Genomic DNA, 11,140 nt, shown 5'->3' with positions numbered 1-11,140 from the left:
GCAATTCCCTCATACTGCTGAAAATAACTGGGGTCAAAGTGCTTGCCACACAAACTTGCACCTGCTGTGCAACCGCTGTAGCCAGGGCTCCTCTGTCCACTTACATTACTTTTCTTTCAACGTTCAGCTCACTTCAAGCTCCTTTTCCGCTTCCCAAACTCTGGCTCTCCCTCTCTGTTCCTCTCTTTTACTATTCCTCTCTTCGCATTCCTGTACACTTTTATCTCTCCCCCCGCTGCCCCACCCCACCTGCAGGTTTAATGAAGTCTGCTCTTGTGTAATCTTACAGCGATCAGGCCCTCTCACCTCCCTTCTCTGACTCAGGTGTGTTTTCCAACAAAGAGCCATTGTTCCTGGGAACCACTGCCGAAGCTTGCCTGGCACAAGCACACACCTGCAGCCAACAAAGATACCTTTATTCACCTTACACATGCGTGCACAGATGCCCACACGTGCATGCGCCCGCACAAAACATGCCACCGAGCAGAGGATCAACCTGTAATGCACCATGTTAATGTGGACGGTTTGGAATCACTGTTATCTCTTGTGGAGGAATGAATAAACCAAATTAGAAAAAGTGGGGCATACAAGAAAAAGAGAGAGGGCAGAAAAATGCAGCCAATTGCACTTCTTAGCTTTTGTTTGCACAAACTGGTTGTGACAAACCCACATTTTCCTTTTAATTCAAGATTACGTGCTACTTTGTGCTGCTGTATCTCATGAAATCCAAGAAAATAAACCGAAGTTCTTGGCTGTGACGGGATGAAATGCAAAAAGCTGAACTACGAGCAATACTTTTGCAAAGAACTGAAGAATCTCGAATACCAAATAACAAAGATGATCTCTGCTGTGCAAAAGAAGCAACACCGGGGGATTTCCAAAGCACCTGCTGCAGTTTATTTTGAAGGAAATAGACAAGAAATCTTTGTTTTCCCTCTTCGCTCTTCCATCACCTGAAACCTGAAGTCAGTGTGCACCTAAGGGCAGAAAGTTGGTGAAGGGATGATGACAGCAAGGACTGAGGAGAAAGAACAGAATGGAAGCAGTCAGGGGATAAGCAACAGAAAACAATGCAGCGGGGCGGATAAGACAAAAACGGGACGAAGGGGTAAAAAAATGAAAAATAAAAAGAGAAGGGAATGAGTTCTTGCAGTTGAGATGTCACATCGCCATCACCAGCTAAAGGGTGCAGACCTGCAGGCGTGCTTTCTCCAGTTCTCAGATATCGGCGTGTTTTAGTCTATGCACGTCTCTGTGAGAAAGGGAGAGTCTGCTCTCATTGTGATTGGATTTCACCTCGCTGTGTACGGCGAACGCACGTTTCGCCGGAGGATGATGTGCCGACACTAGGTAGACTCCGTCTGCCCCCTTCGCCCCCACCTCAAGGTTAGGGAGGTGGAAACATCATGACATGGTGGGCGCATACAATAGCTGACTCGGAGGCAAGAACAACAACGCTGGAAGCAAGTGTGCACGGCATGTGACACAGTGTAACTACACAGCGCGGGAGTGTTGCTGTTTTCTGGATGAGGAAATGGCTGGGGTTAAATTAGAAGATCTGTTTCACGCTTCAAACCGAAAGAAGTTCACAACCTCAGCTTTGCACCTCCACTTGTTTGCCTGAACTCCAATTTGCAGCAAGAGCACTGTAAAGTTGTGAAGTATTTTGAGAATAATCTAAGTGGGTTATGAGCTTCTCTGACGTTGGAACATGGGGGAAAAAGGGGGGTGGAATATGACTGAAGGGGAGGGGTATGGGTGTGGGGGTAAAGGATGCTTTTGTGATTTTACATGTGACAGGAGTGAAGCGAGGGATGGAAATAGAACAATGGAAGAAATGCTGAGCTTCTGAGGAGGCCCTCAAAGACTTCCAACTCAGAGTCTGATAAAAGCTCCTCTATTTCATATCCCCGCACCCCCTTTTCTGTCTTACAAACACACACACATACCCACACACACACCACACACCCATATCTCACTAAAGAAAATAGTATCAAGCCTTGTGTGTGTGTGTGTGTGTGTGTGTGCGTGTGTGTGTGTGTGTGTGTGTGTGTGTGTAGCTGAGCGACAGATCGCCAGGGTGTGACAACCATGATGGTTTCAAGCTGAGGATTGTTTCTTGAAACAGAGTCAAGGCGGTGTCATATTCTGATCGCGGCAGGATGAAAGTAGAATAAACATGGTAAACATGCCAGGAAATTTTGGTAAAAAAAATATCTTAAAGTGAGCCATACAATGGGAGGATGGCAAGTGTCTGAGAAGTGGCAGTCCCCTTCTGTGGTTGGCTGTCAGAGACTCTGCCTGTAAAGAGCACTTTGTGGATTAATGGGAGTTTCCTAAACATAGAGGAAAATAGTACCGATTTTAAATATTAGAAATTTGAAATGGGGAGCAATAGAAACACATTTGAATCAACAAATTGAGGTCATTCAACCCATGCCATGGCCACAGATGCGTAAAATCCAGGCTAGGCATGAAGACTTGAAGAATGGAGTCAGGAGCTCAGTGAATTCTTGTACGGAACCGTGGCTCCTGTTCCTTAGGTCCAATTTGAAAACCTCTTTGCTACTAAATATTCCGCAGTTAACCGTTTTATTATTACAACGTGGAAATGAGTGGAAACGACAGTATCTAAGGCGGTATTCTCTAACTGCAGTTCTCACGGGTCAGATTCCTGCAACTTCAAGATGTGTCCCTTGTCCTGCATTCTTTAACTAAATGGCCAAACTGCCTCAGTAGCATGCAGTCACCTTCTACAGGAGCCAGGTGTGCTGAAACAGAGAGACATCCAAGAGCTGCAGGACACCGGCCATTGAGGACTGGAGTTTGAGACCACTGATCTAAGCCATGAAGTGGTAGGCCACATAAAATCACACAGCAGGATCAGTGGTCACCAACCTTTTGCAGTCGAAAACTACAGACTTCCAAACTTCATGCGACCCTCAGATAGGATGCCATTACAGTGGAGATGTGCTGAATCATGACCCTTTGTCTGGAAATGTAGACAAACAGCTGGCACTTTGCAGGAGAACAGCACTTGCCTGACTGCATCGTGTCGAGTTTCACGTACAGGACATTATGGTGTTGGGTTATCTGTCGGGTGTTGGGCTTGACCGATTTGTTTAAGTGAAAAGAAGTCTTTATGCTGCTACATTGAAAGACATTTTGGGCAATTTCATGCCCTCAACTTCGTGGGAGCAGATTTGGGATGGTCCCAAATCCAGAGACCTAAATCAATCAATCAATCAAATTTTATTTGTATAGCACATTTCAGCAGCAAGGCATTTCAAAGTGCTTTACATAATTAAAATAAAAACAGCATGTGAAAAAGAGTTTAAAAAAAAAAAACATAATTAAAACGCAAACAGTGAGAAAGAGAAATAAAAAGCTGTCTCCAATCCTTTTGACTTTAGTCAAACGCCGTTTGAAAAGGACTTTAACCTTTCGGACTTTAGTCAAAACACTGTTTGACAAGAAAAAAAGGATGACACGAGAGTGAACCTTAGGGGAATATATGCTGAGTATATGCTGAGGGTATTTACTAAGTGGGAGCAGCTGAGTGGGAAACCTCAAAGGACAGACAGAGGGAATCTACTGGAATGACCACCTGAACTGGAGCCAGACATTCAGAGACCAGAGACTGAAAAACAGAGCACAGCTTAATGTAAGAATTACAAAGATACCAAGACAAAATGAGAAAAAGGAACTCAGAAAGGAAAACAGAAACGGAGAACGAGGTATTGAAAGGACCAGACTAGAAGAATAAAGACAACAGTTATGCAGACCCATGTGCGACACATTTTGGTGTATTCTGACACTCATGCAGAGCCTTTATGGCAGGCCAGACTCATTCACACCTCTGTTTATTGCATTTTAGTGAACTTTAACATTTATCTTGTTAACTCGGCCCATTGATTTTATACGCCATGCACGTGGCTTGTGATGTAAAAACTTTTTTTAGTCTGTCATTTTGCTAAATTACAGTCTAATTTTCTTTTTATAAATAGTTTTGTAACACTCCCTAGATTGTTTGATGATGAGATTTACTTCAGCATCATTTTTGTTGTCTTTCCTTGCAGGTGCCAAAATGACTGTTTGGTTCTTATGATCAGCCTTGCTCTTTTATGAACACTTACTTATTCAGAATCTGGTAGAAAGTCAGGCCACAGAGCTAAAAAAAAAAATCTAAAGCATTAAATTCTCTGGAGAGCCACCTACTGTTTTTTATTGTCTTACTCTTCCCTTTGCCCTAAGCTAGTATGTTATATCACTGCAGGTGTCTGTCGGTAATGGCAAAGCTCAGTGACTTGGAGTATAGGGTAGCATGATATGGCAGATTTGTTGCATCAGCATCATATTGTGTCTTTAAATATGCGTTTGGTTAGCAGCAGTAATTGTTAGAGGAAATAAAGAGATTGTTTTCTTTTGGTTTCTTTGCAAAATAGCTCAAGTGCAGTAAGACAGACAGCATCTAAGAACATCAGTTTTCAAGTGTTGACAGCTGGCCAGGTTGAGGTAGGCTTACAGTAGCGCTTTCAAATTTTGGATGATGGATTTAATAACAGTGCTACAATATTACAACATTTCCCTGACTTGTCTGCTAGTTTTCATAATAGTTTCCATCATTTTGTTTGTTCACTAATGTTCATTAAAAATCTGATGCCTTCACATAACAGGGGGATTATATCGAGATTAAATAAAACACAGAAATACTTTATCTAAACAATAGGTGTATTCTGACTGCAGTTGGTTGCACTGTATTTTATTTAGCGATATCCGAGTAGAGGGGGAATGAAGACAAATTTAAGAATTCTTTTAGATTTTTATTTGCAAACATTGCTGTGATAGATTTCTGGATTTTCTTTGAGTTGCTCAAAGATGTTAACAAAATGCAAAAAGGGGCAAATATGGCAACAGTACATTTGCAGTCCACTGTGCCTCTAAAATATGCACCACTGACAACAAACAGCTATTGAAGGTTTTCCTTATGGTTTTTGTTTCTATCAAATATGAATCAATTCATGATGGCAATGTGTGGGACGTTTTGGTGTGTTTTGCGCGTATTCTGCCCGAGTGTGTTCAGAACTCTCTTTATGCCGTTCTTGGTTTCCTGGCTTCTGAAGCATGTGGCGAGAGGGAAGCTAATTAGACTTGCTCAGCCTTGGAAGTTGAGGAGCAGGGGGGATTGTTAGCTGGCGGACTCATGGCGGCTCCCTGCGACATGATTGATTTGGACTGTCTCAGCGCTCAGCTGGGTGTCATTGCAGGGCGACATTACATCGTCTCATGGTAACATCTCCCCACCACCCCAAACGCAGTCGCCATTGTTCGACCCACATCAAAGCACAAAGGAGACACATTAGCATTTTTAATCAGAGGCGAGACTGGACGCTGTGCAGGCACCCTGGATTTGAATTGTTACTTTATTCCCCGGGTGCCCGCGCTTCCCCTCCTCGAAATGATCTCACCTACAACACCCCGTGCAGTACACGCACACATTTAGACAAACACACAAATAAAAGGGGCATGCCAAAGGGGTTACGGCATGACCCCGTGGTGGAAAACTAACGAGACCCATCTGCAGTCAGACTTCAATTAGCATTCAGGAGTTTGCCCTCATTTTCAGAACAAAAGTCTTTCTTTCTGAATATTTTGTTGTCTTGCGAATCAGAAAACGAGGGCCACCAGAAGGTTCTCCTTTGCGTTGTGCACGGCCTCCCTTGGAACACGCAGACGGATAATTAGGGCTACACTCCTGGTGAGAGGACAAAGATGATGCTAATTCAATTCATGAAGGGGTCTCCCGCTAATTACGCACAGAGTTTCTCTCTCTACCGAGTGAACAATTGCACAGCTGAGTGGTTAAGGTTAAAGGGAGCAGCGTTCATGTTTGGAATCAAACAAGATTAGCTCTGATTGGTGTGTCCCTTCAGCCCTCTCTGGAATAATTTGGCTAATAAAGTACCTGAACTGCCTCTTTTATGTTTCGGAATTAGCCTGAAAGGGGAAAAGGAAGTGAATAAAAGCTAGCTGTTGACAATTAAGATGCTAAGATAGCTTATTCCAAGCCGATGTTGAAGCAAATAAAGGTTTTCTCTTTAAATTAAAGCGACAACAAACGTGGTTGTATTGAGTTACCCTATTGATAGCTGAAAGAAAAAAGGAAAAACCATGCCAACTGTTAATGTGAAATTGGTATTCAAAAGCTTCATGGCTTTTTAATACATATGATTTCTGTAAAATTTTGAAAATGTGCCGACCGTCCAACCTAAGCAATAAAATGGTTACACCGTTTCAAGTGATGAGAAGTGGGAAATTGGCACGAACAGCGTGTCCGCTTGTGAAAGCTCCTGTCAACACAATCAAAGACGACCAATCAGAGGACGTGCCAGTTTTTGAATGTTCATTTAAAAAAGTTTATTTTTGTTACTTTGTCTCAAATCTAGCTTTCAAAGTTGTTCAGAAGACATTAAAAAGGCACAATACTTCAAGTTGCTGTCATGACTAAAAAGGAGGTAATGAATTAGAAATGCATAATTACAAAGAAGATGCAGATACAGAAATAAATAACTTTTACTACTGTGTCTGATTTAAAGCATTTATTTAAAGAAGTGTGGGGCAATATATCTCTTTTACAAGACTCCTTGCCAGTAATCATAAAAGACTGGTAGCAGTTGTTGCTACAACCTGTTATTAGGTTTATATTTAAGACGTTTTGTCATCACTTGTATTTACTCTGGTTATCTTTACCTGACATTAAAATTTTAATGATAATGTAAAGCATTTTAACATAAAAAACCCCCGACGAAATCAGTAAGGTGGCAAATATTTCTTTTTTCATTCTACTGTATGTGCAAAAACAATAAAAACATTTTAAACAGTTAAGTTTCTCCACTGATGTTTTAGTACCTCACTGTATAACATGTTTTTTTTTTTTAAAAAAACACTGTTAGCTCATACAATTGCAAATGTAGCAAAAAAAAAAAAAACAAAACAGAAAAATCTCCAAACAAGAAAAGCAAAGGCTTTTAGCACGGTGAGTGAAAGAAACAGACTTAATCTGCATGATCATCACTCTGGCAAGCGCTCGTGATCAAATACAGAAGGGGCTAAATAATAGATCACAAATGTGCTGTCACTGTCTTTTGTTTTGATGCGTGCACTCTGATGAGCCAGAAAGTGTGCCTTGCAGTTTAACTTACAGACTCATTTACAGTGGTGCAGCGCATTTGCCCTCTAACCCAGCAAACATGACTCGATTTGAGAGAGAAAAAAAAAAAGTTGAGAAGAAGCTGTCACACACTGAGGGAGAGAGAATAAGAGGAGGATGATGATGTGATCTGTACTAAATTTAGCTGATGGAAAATTTTCGGCAGAGAGTCTGAATGAAAGTGAGCAAACTGAAGCGAAGGTTTTGTCACCCCTCTGCAACTGGTACGGTGACTTTGAAACAGAGGCAGTGATGTGCGCCAAAATGAAAGAGATAAAAATACAGCAAAGAACAAATGGCTGCTGATGATGAGGAGGAAGGAGGAAGGGGAGAAGAGTGTGTGTGTGTGGGGGGGCAGAAACAAACTCGAGTCATCATTGCTAATCGTGTTATCGCACTTTGATGTGTCAGCGGTGAACACAATGTACTTCCATCATTTATGACTTTTAAGTGAACACATGATGGCAGAGGATTACATTTATCAGTGGGGAGGCTGGGGAGAGGAGCTTTGAAAGAGATATGCTAATTTAGCCAAGGAGCAAAAGAACAACATCAAATATGTACCAAAGAATAGCCAAGGGACTTTCAAGTCTTAATATCCTTCAGAAGTGCTTTATCTCCACACCACAACCTGCATTTACAGCACAAACAGGAAAAGAGCCCGTTGTAGCTTCAAAGCGCTGCTGGTCCACGAGTTTAATTCCAGATCAGGCCTAATAAAGGTTATCAGCTGGACCACTAATGAAACAAAGACAACTGCACATATGCAAAGGGGTATTAGCTTGTTTCGCGTCACGCCCTCTTTCTCCTCTCCGTCTTCTCCTTTTCCTCCTTCTTTCATGGTGGATGTTTGAATATTTTTTTTCTCCAAGTGTTTTAAGTTCTGCATCAAAGCGACTGGAAACAATGTGCGACCCGTCTGACTCTGACTCTCTTCTCGCTCTCCCGCAGTCAGCGTTTGGAATCATAGCAGGGTGGTGCTTGTTTGATAGCTTGATAGTCATTTGTTTTGATCTGCGACTCCTTTGTCTCTGTTTGGGTCTGAAACAATAAGAGATTAGAACCCTAGACTGAGGGTGCAAGCATGGAGAAAGAACAAATGCTGTCTTTGTTGTTCTCCTTTCAAGTTTCCTTCTTTTTCCACCACAAATCTTGCAAAAAATATAAAACTCTGCCTCCAAGTGACTTGCTGTGCTCTTAAAGCCCTCCAAAAGCCCTCTCTCAGAGGGATGTTACAAGCTCAGGCAGTAATGATTTTGACTTGGTGCACAAGAAAAAGACTGCCTAGCTAACTTTCTAATACACAACGACAACTGGCAAAATTAGTTTCCATAGTTCACTTGTGGCATCCCAATTATGAGCATAAATCCAGGGAGAAAGGGCGCATGATGAGAAAATTGCAGACAGAAGGTTGGTAATCAAATGGGGACTGTATTTAAGATCTTTTTCTCCTTCTTTGCCATCAGACATCAAGGCAAGAGACAAAGAAGAACAGGAAAAGAGAAAGTGCACTCTACCAGTGGGGACCTTGACTGAAGATGAAAGCTTTCAAGGAATCAAAGAAGCCCCGTCACTCATTATACCTTGGTAGAAAACTTCAATACCTGTACACCACAGTCGCAGCGAAGGGTGCCACAATAGGTGGACGGGGATTCAAGGTGAAGGTCGGAACCTACCGCGATCTTTCAAAGACACCCACTTGTCTATAATCTGAATGTTAAGGCAAAACGGTGACTAAATGTTCAGCTCACATCCAAGGCCTAAACCAGAACAGGCTCTGGTTTCGTGTTACTGATTTTTGAACTCATTCTTTGCTCACCTGACTCCTCCAAAGTAAAGCCAGACATGTTGATCGGTACAGCGCCATTCATAGCCAGGTATTTCTAAGTGCTTTACAGAACAAGCGCATTAAAAGAATATACGGTACACATTGAATAAATGTTACTTATGCTTCCTTGAAGTTTTACCTTGTTTTTTAAAGTTGATAAGTGTCTAAGATGGATCATAAACAACAAGACTAATACAAAGACTTAAGTCTCAAGCAATATGCTGGATGAGATTCTGATGAATTTTTATCTAGCTAGATAGTTTTCTTATTTGAGGAACACAGGCGTGACAGAAGAGGCGATCCAGCTGCAAATAATTTAGCCTTATAGGTATGTCTGAGCTAGAATACGACACTGACAAGATCCTCCTAGTCACCTTCTAGCCATCCACCACCTGGCACCACCTTACCTGTTCAAGCTCCTCTTCATTCACTCGCCCTCCCACTCCGTCACGTCCTCTGTCTCCTTTCCGTCTCCTCCATTTTCCTCAGCACCATGCGGGCCACAGCCTTCTCTTACCCTGCATCCCAGCACTGGAATCAGCTGGATCCTGATACCTGTAACATTGATTCCCTTCTTCAGTTTAAAAACCGCCAATATCAAAATCATCTGGTCAAATTTTCATGTCCTCTGTAATGTTTTAACTCATGAAGGTTGCTGATGGTTTGTTGGTTTATTGTCATGTTTTTTTGTTTTTTTTCCCCCATAATCTTGTTTGTACAGTGTCCTTGAGTGTTTTGAAAGGTGCTTTAAATAAAATGTATCAAGAAGCTGAACAAGCAGTGACAAATCTATCTATGCATTTGATTCATTTTCCATGCATGTTTGCCTCTTGAAAACGCCTGAAAAACAGAGTGGAGCACTTATTTTTGAGAGGTGTGCATTACCGGATCAGGAGCTATACATTTACGACCTGGACTTTGCTCTTATGCTTAAAAATGTACCTTGGAATCTGGGACTAATTGCTGAAATGGACCCATAGTTGGTATATCTGTCTGAGTTGACAGCTGTGACTGGATGTGATTAAAAGAACATAATCTAAAAAAAAACAAATAGTTGACAGTGCATTTGCACTGATGATGCCCTGCTCTGTAGACTAACACCTACTGGGTTTGATGTAAAAATTAACTTTTTTGGGTAAATCATCATTTAAGAAAAGGAAGAACACAACACAAGACAACAGCAAACATGTTTCTGCAGACATATTGAACTTCCATGTTTTGGTATGTGAAAATGAATGATTAATTTCCTCAATAAGATCACAGGATTGACAAGTGAATATATTTTTAATAAACATATCTTCTCCATAATCACTAAATACTCTGAATTTACTTATTCTTATTAAAGAATCAGAGCAAGGCTCTAGCTGTTGCCAAATGTGTGAAATGTGTGGATGTAGATTTGGTTTACTTTGATTAATACTTTATAAAACTGTTGTTAAATGTTTGCAGTTTTAAATTATCTTGTGCTCTGTATGTTTTCTTTGTGCATAATTGAAAAGCAGAGTATTATTCATGTCTTTTTCCGGTCTGTTGAGCTATTAATGAAGAAATATGTTACAGAGGAAGAGAATGTGTAATATATTCAATCTGGTTTGTCAAGTTTCTCACCTGTTATTCTTATTTTATAGGTATTTGCCAAACATACGAAATATTTGGCAACACTGCTTTCCTAACTTGTATTTTCATGTGACGTGAAAATACAAGTTTGGAAAATGTATCACTACAAATCCTGTCTTTATTTGCAGCTATCCATCTCTGCCACTGTACTGAAAACTTTAACTCTACTTTTGTCTTAGTTGGGGAACTGTGAATTCAAAACACACCTGGAAGCAATAGAAAGTATTATTAGATAATAATTTAAAAAAAAAAACAGAAAAAGAAAGATCAGTTTGTTTAGAAAGAATAACAAGGCAGCATTTAAAGCACCAGTCCAGCAAAAAGCAGACGCGTCGGTGGTGAGGTCAGCTATTGTAATAAGGAGGACACAACCTGATAATGATGTGACTTCACGTTGACACACATTGCGAGGCTCGTCCTGGTCTGTCACCTACCCTCCCTGTGCTTCCTCCCATGATGCCCCCAACCAAGCCGCCCCCCCACCC

At 41.3% G+C, this 11,140-nt stretch overlaps 1 long non-coding RNA gene across 2 annotated transcripts in view; it reads right to left on the bottom strand.

Annotated features, from left to right (window-relative positions):
- Nucleotides 1-880: 880 nt before the first annotated feature.
- The window catches only part of LOC107835266 (uncharacterized), a 22,103-nt gene continuing 11,843 nt past the window's right edge, over nucleotides 881-11,140 (bottom strand). The window contains exons 2-3 of one of the 2 annotated variants that reach the window (XR_001661082.1): nucleotides 9,446-9,593; nucleotides 881-1,018 (exon numbers count right to left, since the gene is read on the bottom strand). This is a non-coding gene — a long non-coding RNA (uncharacterized LOC107835266). Of the gene's footprint in view, nucleotides 1,019-4,879; nucleotides 5,756-9,445; nucleotides 9,594-11,140 lie in introns of those variants that run through there. The other variant, XR_001661083.1, reaches the window with a different exon arrangement.

This window comes from Poecilia formosa, unplaced genomic scaffold (genome assembly GCF_000485575.1).
Source record: "Poecilia formosa unplaced genomic scaffold, Poecilia_formosa-5.1.2 Scaffold11, whole genome shotgun sequence".
Lineage (NCBI taxonomy): Eukaryota > Metazoa > Chordata > Actinopteri > Cyprinodontiformes > Poeciliidae > Poecilia > Poecilia formosa.
This window is presented reverse-complemented; position numbering and strand designations above follow the sequence as displayed.